This window comes from Oryx dammah, unplaced genomic scaffold, assembly GCF_014754425.2.
Source record: "Oryx dammah isolate SB20612 unplaced genomic scaffold, SCBI_Odam_1.1 HiC_scaffold_14, whole genome shotgun sequence".
Classification (NCBI taxonomy): domain Eukaryota; kingdom Metazoa; phylum Chordata; class Mammalia; order Artiodactyla; family Bovidae; genus Oryx; species Oryx dammah.
In genome coordinates, this window is record NW_024070198.1 from 31,724,148 (window position 1) to 31,748,224 (window position 24,077).

The window sequence follows — 24,077 nt, forward strand, 5'->3', positions numbered from 1 at the left end:
CTTTTCCAGACTCCATCTCTGTAGAAATGGAATTCCCAAGACTCAACTCTCAAGGGCCAAGTTTTCTCAGGGCAGAGGTTCTCGATAGGGGAGGCCGGTGACGTTGCCTCCCCAGGCAATGTTTGGCAATGTCTGGAGACATTTTGGGTTGTTACAGCCAGAGGGCATTTCTGCCATCTAGTGTGTGAAAGCCAGGGATGCTGGTAGGCCTCCTACAAGGCACAGGACAGCCCTTCACAGAAAAATATTATCACATCCTAAACATCAGTGCTGTTGCCACTGCTGAGAAGCCCTGTTGTAATGAATCCTTTTCTGCTCCCTTCTCCAGGTGGCCACTCTGACCTGTAAAAGCCGCCTCAGTTTCACAGAGCCCTTTGGAAAATCTACAGCCATGTATGTCCTCAAGAAGGGAGCTATAGAGCCAAGAAATAGTGGAGAAATTACCCATGGGTCTTAAAAAAAAGAAGAAGACAATTAAAGGTCAGTGCCAACTTGATTTATTCTACTTGTCTCTACCTTAGGTATAGCAGGGACAGCTGAAACACACACGTCATTGCAAAAACAGGCCTTGATCTCTAAACTCAAACATCTGTTGACCCATCTAGTTTCCCCCCCTCACCTAGACTCTTTGAACCTAGCCTTCAGGTAGTATAATTCATGAGAGAGCAATATTTTTTTCTGGGCAGAATAACTGACTCGATCTTTTGATTCAAACCATGTCACTCCTGACTTCAAAGACGATGTGTCAATTCTCCAATGTTGCTGGGGTTTTCTTCCATGTTCGATTTAGACAAATCTTGTTAGAAAGCATCCTCACACTTCACAGACTATAACATCCCCACTGCATAGAGAATGCCTGTTCCTGAAACACTGAGAACCTAGTTAGCCACGGTCGCTTTATTTCTTCTGTGTGCGCTTAGTAACTCACTCATGTCCAACTCTTTGTGACCCCATGGACTCTAGCCCTCCAGGCTCTCTGTCCTTGCGGATTCCCCAGGCAAGAATACTGGAGTAGGTTGCCATGCCCTCCTCAAGGGGATCTTCCCAACCCAGGGTTTGAACCCAGGTTTCCCGCATTGCAGGCATACTTTTTACCATCTGAGCCACCAGAGAATCCCATGAATACTGAAGTGGGTAGCCTATCCCTTCTCCAGGGTATCTTCCTGACCCAGGAATCAAACCAGCATCTCCTGCTTAGGCCAATCCATTTGGGAACATTAAAATTCCATTATCAGATGCTTTCTCCTTGGAAAGAAAGCTAAGAAAAACCTAGTAAGCATATTAAAAAGCAGAGACATCACTTTGCTGGCAAAGGTCCCTATATTCAACTATATTCATATAGTTTTTCCAGTAGTCATGTATTGTGTAAGAGTTGGACCATAAAGAAGGCTGAACACCAAAGAATCAATGCTTTTGAACTGTGGTGCTGGAGAAGACTTTTAGTCCCTTGGACAGCAAGGAAATCAAATCAGTCAATTCTAAAGGAAATCAACACTGAATATTCATTAGAAGACTGATGCTGAAGCTGAAGCCCCAATACCTTGGCCACCTGATACAAAGAACAGACTCTGGAAAAGACCCTGATGCTGGGAAAGATTGAGAAGAGGAGGAGAAGGGTTCGACAGAAGATGAGATGGTTGGATGGCATCACTGACTCAATGGACATGAGTTTGAGCAAACTCAGGAGATAGTAGAGGATAGGATAGTAGACTACAGTCCATGGAGTCACAAATAGTCGGACACAACTTAGTGACTGAACAACAATAACAAAATTCCATAAAAGAAGGGGACAGAGAAGTGTCAAATCAAATCTTGACTGCAAGTAGTGGCGGTGGGGGGCAAGCAGAAGTTGAATTACATTTTAGATTCTCATCTAGTTGCTCATTGATTTGTAGCTGAAAAAACAGAAACAGAGACTATTTCTCCCAGGCATTTCCAGGTACTGGGAGCCCAGGGTGGTAGACACGTCCTGGTATCCCCATGGCTTGTCTGGATGAGGCAGTTTCACTGACTGTGAACCTAATCCTGTAAGGGATGCTATGCTCCAACATCAACCAGGGCCAGGGCCTCTCCCTGAGACAACAGGCAGTGGGACCTGCCCAGAGCAGCATCAGAGGAGGCCTAGGCTGACGTGGAGGTACAGGTAGGGATGCTATAAGTGGAATCTGAAGTGGCTGAGCCATACCCACAGTCAAGGGCAAAATCTCCTTGAAGGCCCAAAGTCAATCTTCATGAGTTCAGTCAGTTCAGTTCAGTTCAGTTCAGTTCAGTCACTCAGTCGTGTCTGACTATTTCCAACCCCATGAACCACAGCACGCCAGGCCTTCCTGTCCATCACCAACTCCTGGAGTTTACCCAAACTCATGTCCATTGAGTCAGTGATGCCATCCAACTGTCTCATCTTCTGTTGTCCCCTTCTACTTCTGCCCTCAGTCTTTCCCAGCATCAAGGTCTTTTCAAATGAATCAGCTCTTCACCTCAGGTGGCCAAAGTATTGGAGTTTCAGCTTCAATATCAGTCCTTCCAATGAACATTCAGGACTGATCTCCTTTAGGATTGACTGGTTGGATCTCCTTGCAGTCCAAGGGACTCTCAAGAGTCTTCTCCAACACCACAGTTCAAAAGCATCAATTCTTCAGTGCTTAGCTTTCTTTATAGTCCAACTCTCACACCCATACATGACCACTGGAAAACCATAGCCTTGACTAGACAGACCTTTGTTGGCAAAGTAATGTCTCTGCTTTTTAATTTGCTCTCTAGGTTGGGCATAACTTTTCTTCCAAGGAGTAGCGTCTTTTAATTTCATGGCTACAGTCACCATCTGCAGTGATTTTGGAGCTCAAAAAAATAAAGTCTCTTACTTCTTCCATTGTTTCTCCATCTATTTGCCATGAAGTGATGGGACCAGATGCCATGATCTTAGTTTTCTGAATGTTGAGTTTTAACTTTTTCACTCTCCACTTTCATTTTCATCAAGAGGCTTTTTAGTTCCTCTTCACTTTCTGCCAGAAGGGTGGTGTCATCTGCATATCTGAGGTTATTGATATTTCTCCCGAAAATTTGATTCCAGCTTGTGCTTCTTATAGCCCAGCATTTCTCATGATGTACTCTGCATATAAGTTAAATAAGCAGGGGGACAATATACAGCCTTGACGTACTCCTTTTCCTGTTCGGAAACAGTCCGTTGTTCCATGTCCAGTTCTAACTGTTGCTTCCCAACCTGCACACAAGTTTCTCAAGAGGCAGGTCAGGTGGTCTGGGATGCCCAGCTCTTTCAGAATTTTCCACAGTTTATTGTGATCCACAGAGTCAAAGGCTTTAGCATAGTCAATAAAGTAGGAGTAGATGTTTTTATGGAACTCTCTTGCTTTTTCCATGATCCAGCAGATGTTGGCAATTTGATCTCTGGTTCCTCTAAATCCTCTGGTTCCTTTTCTAAATCCAGCTTGAACATCTGGAAGTTCACGGTTCATGTATTGCTGAAGCCTGGCTTAGAGAATGTTGAGCATTACTTTGCTAGCGTGTGAGATGAGTGCAATTGTGCAGTAGTTTGAGCATTCTTTGGCATTGCCTTTCTTTGGGATTGGAATGAAAATTGACCTTTTCCAGTCCTGGGGCCAATGCTGAGTTTTCCAAATTTGCTGGCATATTGAGTGCAGCACTTTCACAGCATCATCTTTCAGGATTTGAAATAGCTCAAATGGAATTCCATCACCTCCACTAGCTTTGTTTATAGTGATGCTTCCTAAGGCCAACTTGACTTCACATTCCAGGATGTCTGGCTCTAGGTGAGTGATCACACCATCGTGATTATCTGGGTCATGAAGATCTTTTTTGTACAGTTCTTCTGTGTATTCCTGCCACCTCTTCTTAATATCTTCTGTTTCTGTTAGGTCCCTACCATTTCTGTCCTTTATTGTGCCCATCTTTCCATGAAATGTTCCCTTGGTATCTCTAATTTTCTTGAAGAGATCTCTAGTCTTTCCCATTCTATTGTTTTCCTCCATTTCTTTGCACTGATCACTGAGGAAGGCTTTCTTGTCTCTCCTTGCTATTCTTTGGAATTCTGCATTCAAATGGGTATATCTTTCCTTTTCTCCTTTGCTTTTCGCTTCTCTTCTTTTCACAGCTATTTGTAAGGCCTCCTCAGATAGCCATTTTGCTTTTTTTGCATTTCTTTTTCTTGGAGATGGTCTTGATCCCTGTCTCCTGTAAAATGTCATGAACCTCCGTCCATAGTTCATCAGGTACTCTGTCTATCAGATCTAATCCCTTAAATCTATTTCTCACTTCCACTGTATAATCATAAGGGATTTGATTTAGGTCATACCTGAAAGGTCTAGTGGTTTTCCCTACTTTCTTCAATTTAAGTCTGAATTTAGCAATAAGGAGTTCATGATCTGAGCCACAGTTGGCTCCTGGTCTTGTTTTTGCTGACTGTATAGAGCTTCTCAATGACTTATGAGTTCAGAGAGCACCAACTTAATTGTAGGAGCTAGATTCCCCAGCTGACCTCCCAACAGGAACCCCAACCCTCTGTCTCCTCCCAGGCCTCTTTCCGTAGCATTAACTAAACTTGGGAAAGATCCTGCCATACCTGATGACTTCCTGATTGCTGTCATATTGAAAAAAAAAGCATAAAGAGGTAGTTGTCTCAGGATTTTTATAGGGCATAGACCAGGTAATCCATGTGCCTTTCTCCCTGGGAGTCCACAAACATGGGGCCGGTGATTCCTAGAAAGAAAAGCATTTACACACAGTAAGGGGGACAGAGAGAGGAACTTGGAGCTCAAAATGCCAGCCTGCCGACTCGTATCAGAGGAATGCCCTCCCCACATTCTCCATGCTGCCAGGCCCTGGGGCACGAGTTTGCAAGCTTCACTCTCAGCCTTCCTTTCTGGTTTTGGTTTGTGCTCAGACTTGGTGCTCCAGAGAAGGCAATGGCAACCCACTCCAGTACTCTTGCCTGGAAAATCCCATGGGCGGAGGAGCCTGGTAGGCTGCAGTCCATGGGGTCGGGAAGGGTCAGACACGACTGAGCGACTTCACTTTCACTTTTCATGCACTGGAGAAGGAAATGGCAACCCACTCCAGTGTTCTTGCGTGGAGAATCCCAGGGACGGTGGAGCCTGGTGGGCTGCTGTCTATGGGGTCTCACAGAGGCAGACATGACTGAAGTGACTTAGCAGCAGTAGCAGTAGCAGTAGGCTTGCTGCTCAGACCAGGCCCAGGTGCATTCCTTGTTGTTGCTTAGTACATGCCCAGCTCCACACACAAAGACTATGTTAGCAATCCCATAGGAGTAAACTACAGCAGTTCTACACTCCAAACTAGGACCTGGAGTCTGACCTAGGACTTACTGAAGATGTGTTCCCACTCAGGACAAGACACAACATTAACGATCATCAGCTCCTGCAATGTACCCAGCGCTGCAGGTTCTAGTGATTTCACTCGACTAATCCTAGAGAAGAGAATGGCAACCCACTCCAGTATTCTTGCCTGGAGAATCCCATGGACAGAGGAGCCTGGCAAGCTACAGTCCATAGGGTCCCAAAGAGTCGGACATGACTGAGCAACTAACACTTTCACTTCACTTTCAGTCATGGTGGACCCCGCAGAGGAGGCACCATCATCCGCTCCTAATAAGCAGGGGTTGAAGGCATAGATTCCTTGAAGTTTGCAGAGCCAGGAAGATGCAGGCCTATTGGCCCCCAGGTGTGTGGTTTTCCACACCTCTCGCTGCTTTGCTGTGCCCACTTGCTGGTGTCCTCAATGTTCGGGCTTGAACACTGCTCCCTCCCAAGGTCTGCACAGGAGAAGGGCTGCAGCAAGGGCTATCACCAGGGTTGAACCGGGAAATAAATTGATCTGACAGAGAACTAAACTGAGATCAGGAAGACAGACTCCTCCCACTTCCTCCTCCCTTTTTAAGTAAATGCTTCAGGGTCAGGAAGAAAAGAGGGAAAGCAGGTTAATATTTCTACTTGGAAAAGATGTGGATGGGATCCTTGTAAACTGAATCTATGACTATCCCAAAGATCAGGGCTTGGCTGTCCTTTTGAAATGTCAGGTGAAGTATAAATCTTAATTTATTAAGGGAATGATAAGCCAAAGGAAAGATAAATAGCTGCCTTTAACAGGCACATGGATGCATGCGTGCTAAGTCGCTTCAGTGGTGTCTGACTCTTTGTAACTCTAAGGACTGTAGCCCACTGGGCTCCTCTGTCCGTGGATTCTCCAGGAAAGAATACTGAAGTGGATTGCCATGCCCTCCTCCGGGGAATCTTCCTGACCCAGTGCTTGAACCTGAGTCTTCTGAGCCTCCTGCAGTGCAGCAGATTCTTTTGCTGTTGAACAAATGCATACTTCAGAGTGTCTGAAGAACTGTGGAAGGAGGTTCATGCCATTGTGCAGGAGGCAGCGATCAAGACCGTCCCCAAGAAAAAGAAGTGCAAAATGGCAAAATGGTTGTCTGAGGAGGCCTTACAAATAGCTGTGAAAAGAAGAGAAGCTAAAGGCAAAGGAGAAAAGGGAAGATATACCCATTTGAATGCAGATTTCCAAGAATAGCAAGGAGAGATAAGAAAGCCTTCCTCAGCAATCAATGCAAAGAAATAGAGGAAAACAATAGAATGGGAAATGCTAGAGATCTCTTCAAGAAAATTAGAGATACCAAGGGAACACTTCATGGAAAGATGGGCACAATAAAGGACAGAAATGGTAGGGACCTAACAGAAGCAGAAGATATTAAGAAGAGGTGGCAGGAATACACAGAAGGACTGTACAAAAAAGATCTTCATGACCCAGATAATCACGATGGTGTGATCACTCACCTAGAACCAGACATTCTAGAATGTGAAGTCAAGTGGCCTTAGGAAGCATCAATACAAACAAAGCTAGTGGAGGTGATGGGATTCCATTTGAGCTATTTCAAATCCTCAAACATGATGCTGTGAAAGTGCTGCACCCAATATGCCAGCAAATTTGGAAAACTCAGCAGTGGCCACAGGACTGGAAAAGGTCAGTCAATTTTCATTCCAATCCCAAAGAAAGGCAATGCCAAAGAATGTTCAAACTACTGCACAATTGCACTCATCTCACATGCTAGCAAAGTAATGCTCAACATTCTTAAAGCCAGGCTTCAAGAGTACCTGAACCAGAAACTTTCAGATCTTCAAGATGGATTTAGAAAAGGCAGAGGAATCAGACATCAAATTGCCAACATCCGTTGGATCATGGAAAAAGCAAGAGAGTTCCAGAAAAACATCCACTCCTGCTTTATTGACTATGCCAAAGCCTTTGACTGTGTGGATCACAATAAACTGTGGAAAATTCTGAAAGAGATGGGAATACTAGACCACCTGACCTGCTGCCTGAGAAACCTGTATGCAGGTCAAGAAGCAACAGTTAGAACTGGGCATGGAACAACAGATTGGTTCCAAATTGGAAAAGGAGTATGTCAAGGCTGTATATTATCACCCTGCTTATTTAACTTATATGCAGAGTACATCAGGCGAAATGCTGGGCTGGATAAAGTACAAGCTGGAATCAAGATTGCTGGGAGAAATATCAATAACCTCGGATATGCAGATGACACCATCCTTATGGCAGAGAGCAAAAAAAAAAAAAAAAAGTTGGCTTAAAACTCAACATTTAGCAAACTAAGATCATGGCATCTGGTCCCATCACTTCATGGCAAATAAAATGGGGAAACAATGGAAACAGTATCAGACTTCATTTGGGGGGCCTCCAAAATCACTGCAAATGGTGACTGCAGTCATGAAATTAAAAGATGCTTGCTCCTTGGAAGAAAAGCTATGACCAACCTAGACAGCAAATTAAAAAGCAGAGACATTACTTTGCCAACAAAGGTCTGTCTAATAAAAGCTATGGTTTTTCCAGTAGTCATGTATGGATGTGAGAGGTGGACTATAAAGAAAGCTGAGCACTGAAGAATTGATGCTTTTGAAGTGTGGTGTTGGAGAAGACTCTTGAGAATCCCTTGGACTGCAAGGAGATCCAACCAGTCCATCCTAAAGGAAATCAATCCTGAATATTCATTGGAAGAACTGATGCTGAAGCTGAAGCTCCAATACTTTGGCCACCTGATGCAAAGAACTGACTCCTTGGGAAAGACCCTGATGCTGGGGAAGATTGAAGGTGGGAGGAGAAGGGGACGACAGAAGATGAGATGGTTGGATGGTGTCACCAACTCAATGGACATGAGTTTGAGTAAGCTCCAGGAGTTGGTGATGGACAGGGAAGCCTGGTGTACTGCAGTCCACGAGGTTGCAAAGAGTCAGACACAACTGAGCGACTGAACTAAAGATGACCTAGCCACCAACCAGGTAAATGCACATCAGTATAAAGAATTTGGCTCAGTTGCTCAGTTGTGTCTGACTTTGAGACCCCATGGACTGCAGCACTCCAGGCTTCCCTGTCCATCACCAACTCCTGGAGCTTACTCAAACTCATGTCCATTGAGTTGGTGACACCATCCAACCATCTCATCTTCTGTCGTCCCCTTCTCCTCCCACCTTCAATCTTTCCCAGCATCAGGGTCTTTTCCAAGGAGTCAGTTCTTTGCATCAGGCGGCCAAAGTACTGGAGTTTCAGCTTCAGCATCAGTCCTTCCAATGAATATTCAGGACTGATTTCCTTTAGGATGAACTGGTTGGATCTCCTTGCAGTTCAAGGGACTCTTAAGAATTTTCTCCAACATCATAGTACAAAAGCATCAATTCTTCAGCGCTCAGCTTTCCTTATAGTCCAACTCTTTACATCTATACATGACTCTGGAAAAACCAAAGCTTTCCTTGTTGGCAAAGTAATGTCTCTGCTTTTTAATTTGCTGTCTAGGTTGGTCATAGCTTTTCTTCCAAGGAGCAAGCGTCTTTTAATTTCATGGCTGCAGTCACCACCTGCAGTGATTTTGGAGCCCCTCAATATAGTCTGTCATTGTTTCCATAAAGAATTCAAATACGACTAAAATGGATTTTCTTTTGGACCCTGGCAGGGTAGGAGCTGGCATCTCCCACTCATCTCAGGATCATGTATTTTAACACAGAAGACTCGCTATAAATCTCAAGGCTTGATCTGAGGACCTCTTACATCAGCCTCTTATGGTTAAAAAGACAGATTCCAGGCCTCCACTCCAGACCCTATAAACCAGATGCCTTGAGTTTACTCTAGGAATCTGCATTCAGCAGATGCTCATATACTCCTAAATACACTAGTGTGAGAAGCTCTGAGACAGTCTAAAACGAGAGAGATCAAGAATCACCATTAACTATCCACTACTTAATTTCCTTCAGTAGCAAATTCCCAGCATGGGATTACTGAGCTTTAGCTCTGACTTGCTTCAGAGGGCATTTCAAAACCGCTGGATTATGGAGGGTTGCTTTTCTCCAAACCAAATTCATCGTCGCTGCTTCTGCACTGAACTTCAGATTCTCTCTCCTCTGCTAGGACAACTTGGTGTCAACTTGCTACATCTTAAAGATTAAAGTCTAAATTCTTTAAAGTCTGAGTCTAAGGACTCCCTTGCTCTAATCACAGGCAGAATTCCATGAATCTTTTTGGCTCAAATGCTTACCAGATGTAAGTAGGCTTGGGTAAGTCAGTTAAATCTGTGCCTGAGTTTTGTCAGCTTCAGAAAGAGCTGAACAATAATCCCTCTCAGAAGGATGTTGTAAAGGTGTTGTGTGATGACATAACTACTTAGCACAGCGTCCCACACTTAGCAGGAACTCTGTAAAGAAGCACTGCTAAAGGGCATGTCATTGCATAAAGCAGGGTCCCGAGACCAGGATTCTGGGAACAATATTATATGATATACTTTGTGTCCCCTCTCTCCCATTATCACATACAAACTTCTTAAAATGAGTATTCACACTCTGGATAATTTGAGATTCTCTGGGATTATAGATTGCCTTCCCATAAGAAACCTTCAGGCAGATGACTGCATGTGTCCTTCTTTGGATCCTCAGATCCAGTACAGTGTTGCACCGGTAAGCATGCAAATTATTATTAATCATAATAAGTATTTTTGTGTTAAGCATGGTCAAAACTAGGAGAAAATGCCAATGATGTTCAGTGTTGGTGAGAATTTAAGAAACAGACATACACTCCTCATAGGAGTGTTGATTGATAGCAGTTCTCATATACATCTTTGACTCAGAAATTCCAATTTGGGGGATTTATTCTACAGAAACAAGAGCATATGAGAGCATATGATAAGATATAACCACAATATTTTTTAAAAGATTTTAAGAATTTTTTTTGATGTGGACCATTTTTAAAGTCTTTATTGAATTTGTTACAAAATTGCTTTATGTTTTGGTTTTTTGGCTGCGAGGCATGTGAGATCTTAGCTCCCAGACCAGGGATCGAACCCGCATTCCCTGCACTGGAAAGTGAAGTCTTAATCACTGGAGCACCAGGGAAGTCCCCATAATGCTTTTTTTCTTTTTTTGACAGTCAAAAATTAGATATATCCTCCATGTTCAACAGTAGAGGCCTGGAAGAGTAACATGGAGTGAATCCATATGACTGAGGAGAGAGCAGTTGTTACAAATGACGTTTTAAATGTTCATTTATTGACTCAGAAAGATAGTCACAACTAAGAGAGGAAGCACACTTTAAAACAACATGAACAGTATTCCATCTTTTGTTGTCTTTTTTAAAAGCACATAAAGTTGCATAATAAAGACTGTATGCATCAGTTCAGTTCAGTTCAGTCGCTCAGTCGTGTCCGACTCTTTGCGACCCCATGAATCGCAGCACGCCAGGCCTCCCTGTCCATCACCAACTCCTGGAGTTCACCCAGACTCATGTCCATCGAGTCTGTGATGCCATCCAGCCATCCCATCCTTGGTCGTCCCCTTCTCCTCCTGCCCCCAACCCCTCCCAGCATCAGAGTCTTTTCCAATGAGTCAACTCTTTGCATGAGGTGGCCAGAGTACTGGAGTTTCAGCTTTAGCATCATTCCTTCCAAAGAAATCCCAGGGCTGATCTCCTTCAGAAAGAACTGGTTGGATCTCCTTGCAGTCCATGGGACCCTCAAGAGTCTTCTCCAACACCACAGTTCAAAAGCATCAATTCTTCGGCGCTCTGCCTTCTTCACAGTCCAACTCTCACATCCATACATGACCACAGGAAAAACCATAGCCTTGACTAGACGGACCTTAGTCGGCAAAGTAATGTCCCTGCTTTTGAATATGCTATCTAGGTTGGTCATAACTTTTCTTCCAAGGAGTAAGCGTCTTTTAATTTCATGGCTGCAGTCACCATCTGCGGTGATTTTGGAGCCCAAAAAAATAAAGTCTGACACTGTTTCCACTGTTTCCCCATCTATTTGCCATGAAGTGATGGGACCGGACGCCATGATCTTCTTTTTCTGAATGTTGAGCTTTAAGCCAACTTTTTCACTCTCCTCTTTCACTTTCATCAAGAGGCTTTTTAGCTCCTCTTCACTTTCTGCCATAAGGGTGGTGTCATCTGCATATCTGAGGTTATTGATATTTCTCCCGGCAATCTTGATTCCAGCTTGTGTTTCTTCCAGTCCAGCATTTCTCATGATGTACTCTGCATAGAAGTTAAATAAGCAGGGTGACAATGTACAGCATTGATGTACACCTTTTCCTATTTGGAACCAGTCTGTTGTTCCATGTCCAGTTATAACTGTTGCTTCCTGACCTGCATATAGGTCAGGACCTTCTCAAGAGGCAGGTCAGGTGGTCTGGTATTCCCATCTCTTTCAGAATTTTCCACAGTTTCTTGTGATCCACACAGTCAAAGGCTTTGGCATAGTCAATAAAGCAGAAATAGATGTTTTTCTGGAACTCTCTTGCTTTTTCCATGATCCAGCGGATGTTGGCAATTTGATCTCTGGTTCCTCTGCCTTTTCTAAAACCAGCTTGAACGTCAGGAAGTTCACAGTTCATGTATTGCTGAAGCCTGGCTTGGAGAATTTTGAGCATTACTTTACTAGCGTGTGAGATGAGTGCAGTTGTGCGGTAGTTTGAGCATTCTTTGGCATTGCCTTTCTTTGGGATTGGAATGAAAACGGACCTTTTCCAGTCCTGTGGCCACTGCTGAGTTTTCCAAATTTGTTGGCATACTGAGTGCAGCACTTTCACTGAGCGCAGGCGGCTACGAGGGCCGGCCGGGGCACTGAGCGCGTCCGAGAGGAGCTACCCCACGTCCGAGGTCAGGGGCAGTGGCCTAGAGTACCAGGCTGCTACGGCGCAGGAACGGCCGAGAGGAGCTACCCTGCATCCGAGGCCAGTGGCAGCCAGGAGGAGACACCCCACGTCCGAGGTCAGGGGCAGCCGGGAGAAGCCACCTCTCACCCGAGGCCAGGGGCGGTGACCCTGAGGAGCCACCCCGAGCCCGAGGCCAGGGGCAGCAGCTGGGAGGAGCCACCCACACCCGAGGCCAGGGCCGGCGGCCGGGAGGAGCAACCAAGGAGCGGTGGCTGCGCAGGCACAGGAAGGCCTAGAGGAGCTATCCCACGTTGAAGGTCAGGAACGGCGGCGGTAAGGAGATACCCCTCGTCCAAGGTAAGGAGCAGCGGCTGTGCTTTGCTGGAGCAGCCGTGAAGAGATACCCCACGCCCAAGGTAAGAGAAACCCAAGTAAGATGGTAGGTGTTGCAAGAGGGCATCAGAGAGCAGACACACTGAAATCATACTCACAGAAAACTAGTCAATCTAATCACACTAGGACCACAGCCTTGTCTAACTCAATGAAACCAAGCCATGCCTGCGGGGCAACCCAAGAAGGGCGGGTCATGGTAGAGAGGTCTGACAGAACGTGGTCCACTGGAGAAGGGAATGGCAAGCCACTTCAGTGTTGTATGCATAAACCAATAAAAACTCCAGGTGATAGGAATTATGGGGTGTCTTTTCTTCTCTTTGCATAATTTTCATATTTTTTTTATCTTCATGTCTTTGCAATAAGGAAGACAAGGGAAAGTTTTAATTAAAAATAAACCTACAGACTTGTATTTGCAGAGTTACATCACAGTGGATTAAACCGTCTGGATTTCTGCATCAGCAGAACTTCACATTGGTCTGGGCCTGCATGTCTGCTCTTGGCTTATGCTGTGCTGAGCTCAGTCCCTTCTGTGTCTCCATTGCCCTCAGAGGGAGAGAGAGAGACAGAGACGTGAGGGTTGGGTAATGGAGAGCATCATGGGGAAACCATTGTCATGGTAACAGCCCTCCCCTTTTTGTCCCAAGTGCTTGATTGGCAAGAGTGGCAAGGCCTGAGGTTAAAACCAGCCTAAGGAGATTTGTAGGGACTGTGGCTGCTGGAGAGGGCACACTGTTGTCCACTTTGCTTCTTCAGCCCTGCCCCTTTCTAGGAGATTCTTAGGCTTGTAAGTTACCAGTGCTGTGATGGCACACAGGGGAGGTCACGTTGTTTCATCCCATGATGCTCTGGAATAGAAGTAATCTGTGCTTGGCTCCTGGAGGTGCAGAGCTTGGTTCCCTATATTAGCACTTTGATTCCCAGATACTTTATCTTGTCTCTCTTTCCTGAAAAGATTGTTACTAAGGGAGGATTCTTTCTTCCTAATATATAGTTTCCTCACTGCTGACCAGCTGGGCCATAAACCAGGGCCAGCTGTTCACATGCAAGATCAGATATGATTAGCTGTTTCCAGGGTGATGGGGCTGGCTTTTTTCTACCTGCCCTTCCTCCCCTCCCACTTGCCCCTCCCTCCCTTCAATCTATAAATCTGTGGCCTGATCCTGTTTAGAAAAAAAAAAATTAAAGGCTGGGTTGAAACTTCTCCAGGAGGTGAGAAACAGAAAAAGGTGTCTGGCCCACTCAGAATACAATAGAGTGAGCCTGGAGTTTCCTACCTAGAGAGAAAGAGAAGGGAGAGGCAGGCATCCTTGGAGGCTTTCTGGAGTGAGTAAGACTGAATCTGAGCCTCCATTTCCTTTTTCTTTTTCAATGTTTTATTTGTAGAGGCCTTATAGCATATTTTAAAGTTTTTTTCTTTTTTTTTATTTTAAGCTACGCTGAGCCTTCAGACTTTTCTCTAGTTGCGGCAAGCGGGGCCGGGGTGGGGGGAGGCCCACTGTCTAGTTGTGATGTGTGGACTTCTCATTGCGGTATCTTCTCTTATAAAGGCTTTAGAGCACAGGCTCAATAGTTGAGGTGCATGGGCTTTGTTGAATGTGGGATCTTCCCAGATCAGGGATGGAACCCGCATCTCCTGCGTTGGCGGGCAGAGACTCCTTACCTTACCAGCTTCTTGTCCTGAAAGTCTAGGAATCTGATGGATTCATAATTAACCCAGTACTCCATGCTAGTGGAGCAACAGTTCTTTCTGGGTCTTGCTTAGAGGTTTCTATCTTGAAGGTCTAGTCCACCAAGTACCAACCATCCTACAAGTAAGTGTAAGTCAAAATTGTTCTCACCTGCTGGGGTGTGAGCTTTAAACTTTCCTATTATGTTGTCAGTGTATGTAAATAGTTGTGATGAAGTCAAGTAAAAAGAATCTCCAGGTAAGTAAATATTTAAAGAGCTGTAGGACAGTGAAGTAAAGGTTGACTTTGTATAAAGGGGAGATGTGTTTCTTAGGTTGCAACAAAAGGCAATTCCTTGAATCCTAAAGCCTCTCCTTTAGGTAATCGTGCACATACTACTCCCCAGAGGCCAAGGATGGGGCACTGGCTTTGGTTTTCTGATGAGAATATGCTGCTTGTTTCTGAAAAGGTTTGGGTTGTCCCAAGTGGCGCTAGTGGTAAAGAACCCGCCTGTCAATGCTGGGGACGTGAGAGACACAGGTTCGATCCCTGGGTCGGGAAGTTCTCCCGGAGAAGGGCATGGCAACCCACTCCAGTATTCGTGCCTGGAGAACCCCATGGGCAGAGGAGCCTAGTGGGGTACAGTCCATAGGGGCACAAAGAGTTGGACACAACTAAAGCAACTTAGCAGGCACACATAGCTGATTCACGTTGGTGTACAGCAGATACTGACACAACTTTGTGATGCAATTATCCTCCAATTAAAAATTAATTTGTTAATTTTTTTTTTAATGAATGTGTCCTTGCCTTAATTCATCTTTCTCTGGGGATTATACCCGCCTTTGACCCATAAGAATGACATGCTCCACTATCTGAGCCAACTGGGGGCTTGGGTAGCACCTGGCTTATCATCTGGGCACCGGCTCTCTGGTGCGCAGCCATCTAAACCCAGCAGGATGTCCCTCTGGCTCCCCACCCTCTTCAGCTTCTGGTCTGGAGAGACCAGAACCCCTCCCACTTCCTGGCATTCCTGCTCTGTTTGTGTTAAAAGCTCCCAAACAGCTCCCTAGCCACATACTCAGTGTTGTCCTCCCACGCTGTGATCCCAGGGAAACAAGGCTGCAAAGCAGAGGATGCTGTCCTTAAAGCCTTGGCGAGGGGACAACTGTAAGATGCCCCACCCAGAGTACTGATACTCTTGTCTGAGATTTCTCCACACCCCCCTGAAAGAGGCAGTGTAACAGAATATTGAGAGCACAAGTTTTTGGAATAAGACTTAGGCTGGTTGCGATGTTTTGTACTATACGAACCTTCAGTTCAATCACTCAGTCATGTCCAACTCTTTGTGACCCCATGAGCCACAGCATGCCAGGCCTCCGTGTCCATCACCAACTCCCAGAGCTTATCCAAACTCATGTCCATTGAGTGACTGATGCCATCCAACCATCTCATCCTCTGTCACCTCCTCCCCCTGCCCTCAATCTTTCCCAGCATCAGGGTCTTTTCAAATGAGTCAGCTCTTCGCATCAGGTGGCCAAAGTATTGGAGTTTCAGCTTCAACATCAGTCCTTCCAATGAACACCCAGGACTGATCTTTAGGATGGACTAGTTGGATCTCCTTGCAGTCCAAGGGACTCTCAAGAGTCTTCTCCAACACCACAGTTCAAAAGCATCAATTTTTCAGCACTCAGCTTTCTTTATAGTCCAACTCTCACATCCGTACATGACCACTGGAAAAACCATAGCCTTGACTAGACAGACCTTTGTGGACAAAGTAATGTCTCTGCTTTTGAATATGCTATCTAGGTTGGTCATAACTTTCCTTCCAAGGGGTAAGTGCTTTTAATTTCATGGCTGCAATCACCATCTGCAGTGATTTTGGAGCCCCCAAAAATAAAGTCTGACACTGTTTCCCCATCTATTTCCCATGAAGTGATGGGACCAGATGCCATGATCTTAGTTTTCTGAATATCGAGCTTTAAGCCAACTTTTTCACTCTCCTCTTTCACTTCCATCAAGAGGCTCGTTAGTTCTTCTTCACTTCCTGACAAAAGGGTTGTGTCATCTGCATATCTGAGATTACTGATATTTCTCCTGGCAATCTTGATTCCAGCTTGTGCTTCATCCAGCCCAGCATTTCTCATGAATATAAGTTAAATAAGCAGGGGGACAATATAGAGCCTTGACATACTCCTTTTCCTATTTGGAACCAGTCTGTTGTTCCATGTCCAGTTATAACTGTTGCTTCCTGACCTGCATATAGGTCAGGACCTTCTCAAGAGGCAGGTCAGGTGGTCTGGTATTCCCATCTCTTTCAGAATTTTCCACAGTTTCTTGTGATCCACACAGTCAAAGGCTTTGGCATAGTCAATAAAGCAGAAATAGATGTTTTTCTGGAACTCTCTTGCTTTTTCCATGATCCAGCGGATGTTGGCAATTTGATCTCTGGTTCCTCTGCCTTTTCTAAATCCAGCTTGAACATCTGGAAGTTCATGGTTCACATATTGCTGAAGCCTGGCTTGGAGAATTTCGAGCATTACTTTACTAGAGTATGAGATGAGTGCAATTGTGTGGTAGTTTGAGCATTCTTTGGCATTGCCTTTCTTTGGTTTTGGAATGAAAATTGATCTTTTCCAGTCCAATGGCCACTGCTGAGTTTTCCAAATTTGCTGGCATATTGAGTGCAGCACTTTCACAGCATCATCTTTCAGGATTTGAAATAGCTCAACTGGAATTCCATCACCTCCACTAGCTTTGTTCATAGGGATGCTTCCTAAGGCCCACTTGACATCACACTCCAGGATGTCTGGCTCTAGGTGAGTGATCACATCATCGTGATTATCTTGGTCGTAAAGATCTTTTTTTGTACAGTTCTTCTGTGTATTCTTGCCTCCTCTTCTTAATATCTTCTGCTTCTGTTAGGCCCATACCATTTCTGTCCTTTATCGAGCTCATCTTTGCATAAAATGTTCCCTTGGTATCTCTAATTTTCTTGAAGAGATCTCTAGTATTTCCCATTCAATTGTTTTCCTCTATTTCTTTGCATTGATTGCTGAGGAAGGCTTTCTTATCTCTTCTTGCTATTCTTTGGAACTCTCCATTCAGATGCTTCTATCTTTCCTTTTCTCCTTTGCTTTTTGCTTCTCTTCTTTTCACAGCTATTTGTAAGGCCTCCCCAGACAGCCATTTTGCTTTTGTGCATTTCTTTTCCATGGGGATGGTCTTGATCCCTGTCTCCTGTACAATGTCATGAACCTCCATCCATAGTTCATGAGGCATTCTGTCTGTCAGATCTAGTCCCTTAAATCTGTTTCTCACTTCTACTGTATAATTGTAAGGGATTTTATTTAGGTCATACCTGAATGGTCTAGTGATTTTTCCCACTTTCTTCAATTTAAGTCTGAACCTTAGTTTAATTTAATATGAACCTTAGTTTCCTCATTTTTAATTACCTTGATGAGCTCATGAGAGGATTAGGTGAAGCAATAGAATGTTTTTAACTTTTTATTTTATATTAGAGCACAATTGGTTAACCATGTTGTAATAGTTTCAAGTGTACAGCAAAGTGATTCAGTTAGACATATACAAGTATCTATTTTCTTTTTTCAAAGTTTTTTTCTCCATTTAGGTTGTACATAATATTGAGTAGAGTTATCTGTGCTATGGACGTCCCTGGTGGCTCAGCTGGTAAAGAGTCTGCCTACAATGCTTGAGACCTGGGTTCGATCCCTGGGTTGGGAAGATCCCCTGGAGGAGGGAAAGGCTACCCACTCCAGTATTCTAGCCTGGAGAATTCCATGGACTGTATAGTCCACGGGGTCACAAAGTGCCAGACATGACTGAGCGACTTTCACACACACACACACACACACACACACACACCTGTGCTATACAGTAGGTCCTTATCGGTTACCCATTTTACACAGAGCAGTGTGTAATAATAGCAGTTTTATAATAAGGAACTATTGTGTCAGTCAAGAAGATCATGACTTCTGTTGAATGAATGCTATGTAAACTAAAAGGAACAAACTAATGCTGCTATAGAACCCAGAGGAACAAATAAAAGATTTCATTGTCCTCAAGAACACCCAGAGCAGGTATAATGTGTTCACTGCTAACATCAGGTAATACCTCTTTTTTGCTTATATCCTATAGGCATTAAGCCAGAGGATCTTGGGTCTAAATTAGTGTCCAAGAAATATAGAGCACGAGCCACTTATGTAGTGTTAAAATTCCCAGCAGAAATATTTAAAAATTAAAAGCAAATAAGATTGATTACTTAGTTTATTCAAAATGTTATCAATTCAACACATACTCCATATTTTAAAATTTGAGATTTTATGTTATTTGCTTCATACTAAGTCTCCGAAATTTGGTGTATTTTGTACTTAAGCACATCTTAATGCAGACTTTCTTCGTTACAAGTTCTCAGTCGCCACCCAGAGATACTGCTTACAGTGTTGGACAGTCCACGTCTGAACCTTCTCTCTGAGCTACACGTCTAATCAGCTGGGAAATAGAGATGTTTTCTATGGGGCTGTTGGTTCTGGGAATTCAGAGTCGGAGCCTCTCTGAGGACCTTCTCACTGTTCATCTGACTCTTAATTGCTCTTGCGTATAAAGGAGCAAGTTGTCTGTGTCACTGTGTTCCAACCTTGTTGACATGACCCTGAAAATAATAGTTTTATATGATGCACTGAATCCCCTACGTGGGGCCATACAGTGTGTACTGGTGTGCTGTGGTTTGCCAGTTGGGAAGCTCTCAAACTTGCAAGGCAATCTGCACCCTGAGGGTTGTCTGGGGGAGGGAGGCAAGCTTTTTATTGCAATCTGTGCAAAAACCATTCTTATTAATCCAGTGCTCAATCTTAAGTAACACCTCCTTCCCACAAAGAATGAGCAAGTGGCCTCATGCGCTCAGGTGCCCAAGCTGTTGCTGTTAGCAACTTGAGTTGAGCAAAACAAGCTCCTCCAGCCGCTGAGCCTTGGGGTCATCTTGTCCCATGTGGTTGACAGTGGGGCCCAGAAAAGCACTGTGGCAACTCCCAGCACAGCAGACAACAAAGCAGAAAGAGCTGGTGATTGCACAGCTGAAAGACATGACCCGCTGACAGCCCCCCACCCCCACCCACCCAGTGCCAGCCCAGCCCACCTTCAGCTGAGTGAAGCAAGGCTCTGTGTGGGAAGTGAACTCAGCCTCAGGAAGCATGTCCAGGCATGTGGGAAGCCCTTCAGAGGAGGGGGAAGGGAGCCATTGTTCTACCCTGGGCATCAGGTTTTCCTTCCTGATGGTGGCCATTGAGCTCTCGTTCCTCTAGGCCAGTGGTTCTTGATTCTGTTTGAGATACCAATCAGAGTTCCCAAGATGAATTCATGTATAAACAAATGAGACTGCACAGGGTACATGGAATCAGTTCAGTTCAGTTCAGTCGCTCAGTCATGTCTGACTCTTTGCAACCCCATGGACTGCAGCACGCCAGGCCTGGCCTCCCTGTCCATCACCAACTCCCGGAGCTTACCCAAACTCATGTCCATTGAGTCAGTGATGCCATCCAACCATCTCATCCTCTGTCATCCCCTTCTCCTCCTGTCTTCAATCTTTCCCAGCATCAGGGTCTTTTCAAATGAGTCAGCTCTTCGCATCAGGTGGCCAAAGTATTGGAGTTTCAGCTTCAACATCAGTCCTTCCAATGAACATTCAGGACTGATTTCCTTTAGGATGGACTGGTTGGATCTCCTTGCAGTCCAAGGGACTCTCGAGAGTCTTCTCCAACACCGTGGGATGAGTACCTGGAATGAGTCATCCTTAATCAATGTACTTGGGCTAAGGACTCAGGACTACCTGAACTCAAAATCTGCCTTTAAGACTCTGCCAACTCTTAGCCACGTGCCTTGGGTGAGTTAACTTGACTTCCCTTAGCCTTCCCTCTTCTGCAAAATGATAATAAGTTCTTCATCGGACTGCTGTAAGATGAAATGAGGTATTGCAGACAGTTCAGCCCAGCAGGGCCCCATGGGAAGTGCTCAACAATATTCACAATCATTTCAAAGGCCTTCGGAATGGAGCTGACCTGGGAACCTAAGAGTGCTCCCCTGAAGGTATACCCTGAGTGCCATTAGCCTTTTGAAACATCAGATAACCAAGGAAAAGGTAGGTTGGGATTCTGATAATCAGAATAGTCAATTAGGGCAACTCAGTCAAGCTGAGGGAACTTTGTCCCTTCCTTTTCACATCTCAGTGGAAGGGAAAACTTTGAAGTCAGCTCTGCCATGTGGGAAGCTAAAGGTCAATCCATCACAGCTTACATTTCACCCAATTTGTACCATTGCACCCTCTGCTCTGCTGTCCAGCTGACTCCTGGGAGGGACATGACATCTCTTTCCTGTCTGATTCATTAGACAGGAGTCAACATGAATAGGTTCAGCCTATAGCTCTAGGATTCTTCCCACTCCAGTATTCTTGCCTAGAGAATTCCATGGACAGAGGAGCATGGCGGGCTACAGTCCACGGGGTCACAAGAGTTGAACATGACTGAGCGACTAAACCTCCACCATAGCTCCAGGACTCTGTTTCTCTTTTCTCTTGGGTCATGTTGCCTGACTTCTAAAGTCTTGGATTAGCAGTCGAAACAGCCTCAGATCCTTCCTTGATAAGTGTTTGCCAGGCATCACACGTCTCAGCTACTCCACCCATCCTGTGCTGCCCCTTCTCATCTCCATCTTGCTTCTTTGCCCTCCCTCGGAATGCGGATGGTGAGCATTGTTGAGCAGCTATTCTGGAATCTGAACCCAGTGAAGTCTTCTAAAGCAGAGGAGCCAGAAATGCAAGATGAGTCATCTATATTCTGAGGGCAGAGGCTTTATTCAAAGGAGAAATTCCACTTTCCTCTAGAGGGACTTCTTAAAGGTTTGGTGATGTCTGAAATCTGGAAACACCCCAAAGACCTTTAAATAATATTTGGTTCCCTGACTGATTCACACCTCCCAACCTGCTCTAAAATCTGCCTTGCCACCAAACCTGCTCTCAAAACAAGATCTCTTTTTCAGGAACAAGCTGTGAACCACTCAGCTTTGCAAAATAGCCTGAAAATATTTTTTAAAAACATACTTGGCCCTGCCATCATCGTCATCTTCTTAGGAAGGTAATGCACCTGCTCTGAGCCTTCTTCTTTTCATCCGTACAAATAACAACCTGGCAGATTTACTGTGAGGGCCAAATGAGGTCCTTGTCATGGAACTCGGCTCCTGGTGGCCCCGAAGCTGTTGTCCCTCCTTATCCTTCACAGGTTTGCTAAGAGTTAGTCTGCAGGTGTTTTATAAATTGAGAGGAGCTATATAAATGCAGAGTGATGCAGTGTAAAGTTGGTCAGCTTAGAAGGTCTGGCTTTCCCCACTTTAAAAATATAGGAAACCTGGTTTCTACTTCCAACGGCCTGCCAGCCCTATCACACGAGGTATCTTGGCTGTTTCCAGACTATGTTACAAAACTCTGGAATGTTGGCTTCTAGTCTTCTCAAACTGTTGCAAATGAGATGTGTGGTTCCTTTGTCCCTACAAAAGGGGGAAGAGTGTATACCGCTCCCCTCCTGCAGACCAGTGTCAGAAATACAGCTATTGGGTCAGACTCCTTACCTCGGACACCTTACCCATGAAAGACATAAAACAATAAAGATCTGCACTTTTTAGAGGCAATGGGATGCCTGGACTGGCGAGGGGCTTGGTTTTTATTGATTTCTCAATGCAAATGACTATGTGAAGGGAGGGACATGTGGAGGGTGTTGCAAAGCATTGTCGAACACGTGGGTTTTTGAAGAGAGAGACTGTAGGAAATCAGAGTTGAGCTGGAGACAGTGTGGCCTGTTAGGCAGCGGAAGCCTGGGTTCGGGACTCCCCTCTCCTACTAAACTGATGACTCACCCTAGCTGGCTGCTTCATCTTTTGGGGTCTCAGGTGCCCTGGAGAATAAAGTTATGGTTGTTAGATCAGGGGGTGCCCCTTCCACAACCCACATTCATACCCACATGGGTCATCCAGCTAGGATGCCAGCGCTGATTTACATAAAGAAGAGTGAGAGGCAATACTTCCTGCTGGTGTCAAAGCACCCTCCAGGTCTTGGCCCCTCGCTGGTCTTGAGCATCACCTCTCTTCTAGGGCACGTTATGAGTTCCACTCTGCATCAAGTTGTCCTTCCAATTATAGGGTCACCAGAGCCAAAATGACCCTATGCAGAGTTCTTTTTAACAGTCCAGTAGTTGAGCACGTGGAAGATGGGGTGGCTGCTTGGAGCAGTGGTGCTCCAAGTGTGTCCCCAAGTCAGCAGCCTCCACATCCCCTGGAGTTGTTAGTAATGCAGATTCTAGGGCCCTGACACAGGCCTACTGAGTCAGAAATGCCAGCATGGGCCCAGCATCAGCATAACATGCTCTCCGGGGAAATATATGGCTCCCTGTAGTTTGGGAACCACTCAGAGCATCGTGCTCTCAGGCAAGTGTGATGTCAGCAGGGGTTCAGTGGGTTGCTACTTAACACAAGTTGACATTACCCCAATCAAGTGAGAATCCGGCCCCCAGTTCCCATTGAACTGTATCTTTGTCTAAGTTACCTCTTAGAAGACTTTTTGTTTCAGGTCCTAGGGCAGGCTTAGGGCTGCGGGGCAAGAAGTGAGTCTGTGGAGTTAATATGCCAACAACCTAGATGAGATTCTGGCCACCTGAGACCTCTTACTGTTAATGAGGACTTGACGACTCCTCCAGGCCGAGTCAGCAGGAAGTGGTGTTGCCTTCTGATTTAGATATTGGCCGCCTGACCAAATTCAGTGAGCAGAAACCTAAAGCAGCATTTCCACGAATTTCTGCAGGCCTGATACTCAGAAAGTATTCAAGTATTTGAGGTCTGCTAGTGGTGAAATGAACATTTAGCAACAAAGCAACATCGTGCAAAGGTTCTGCAGTGGTGGTCTATGGCTCTGGGTCAGGTCTGACCTTGACTGATAACCGACTGCATGATGCTGGGTGATTTTTTTCACCTGAAAAGGCCTCATTTGCCTCACCTATTTTTGCTTAGTGATGGTGCCTTGCAGTCTCGAAGATTTTGGACTGGAGACTGATGACTAGTGACTTTAAAATGGAAAGAGAGAGGAGGATAGGCTGAACTGTGATGCCTTAGCAACCCTGCTTCTTCAGTGCTCGCTCAGCTGTGGGTGGTGCAGGCTGTACCCATCATTCTGGGTTCTAAATCTGACCCAGCTATGCCTGTCTAGATTCTGTCTAGCTTCTAGAATGACTTAAAAACATTGTAATTCTAGAGGGGTCACCAGCCCATTCCAAAAGAAGGCTTATCTCTAAAAGACAGACCTCTGCTTATCCGAATCTTAAACTGTATCCACTTAGAGTGGTGTCTCAATTTTCTCTCCCCCTAAAATCAAGGAGCACTTTTCCCCTCTTAGAGGAAACTAAGGTTTCCCTCTAAGGTTACTTAGACCTTCCTCTTCCTATCACAGTCTCAGGGATTCTGCCCAAAATGAAGGTGCAAACCTTTGTTTACCTCCTCCCCTTCCCCAAGGTATGGACTTTATAAAAGATTTTGCTTGTTAAAAGTTAGCTTTCTGAGCTGAGGACTCTCTCTCTCCCTTTTATTCTCTCTCTTTTTTTTCTTCCTCTAAAGCCCATTGCATAACAATCTCCTGTTTTAACCTTTTGCCAAATCCTACACTTCTCACTGCCAGAGGTTACTGTGCAAATGTTTAAATAGGTAATGTCTACCTTTGAACCTCTATTGCAATAGGTTCAAAGGTTCCAGGAGAGCTGGTTAG

The 24,077-nt window shown here is 45.0% G+C and overlaps 1 pseudogene; it reads right to left on the reverse strand.

Moving 5' to 3' along the window:
- LOC120873640 overlaps nucleotides 1-393 on the reverse strand; it is a 37,403-nt pseudogene extending 37,010 nt beyond the window's left edge.
- Nucleotides 394-24,077: the final 23,684 nt, after the last annotated feature.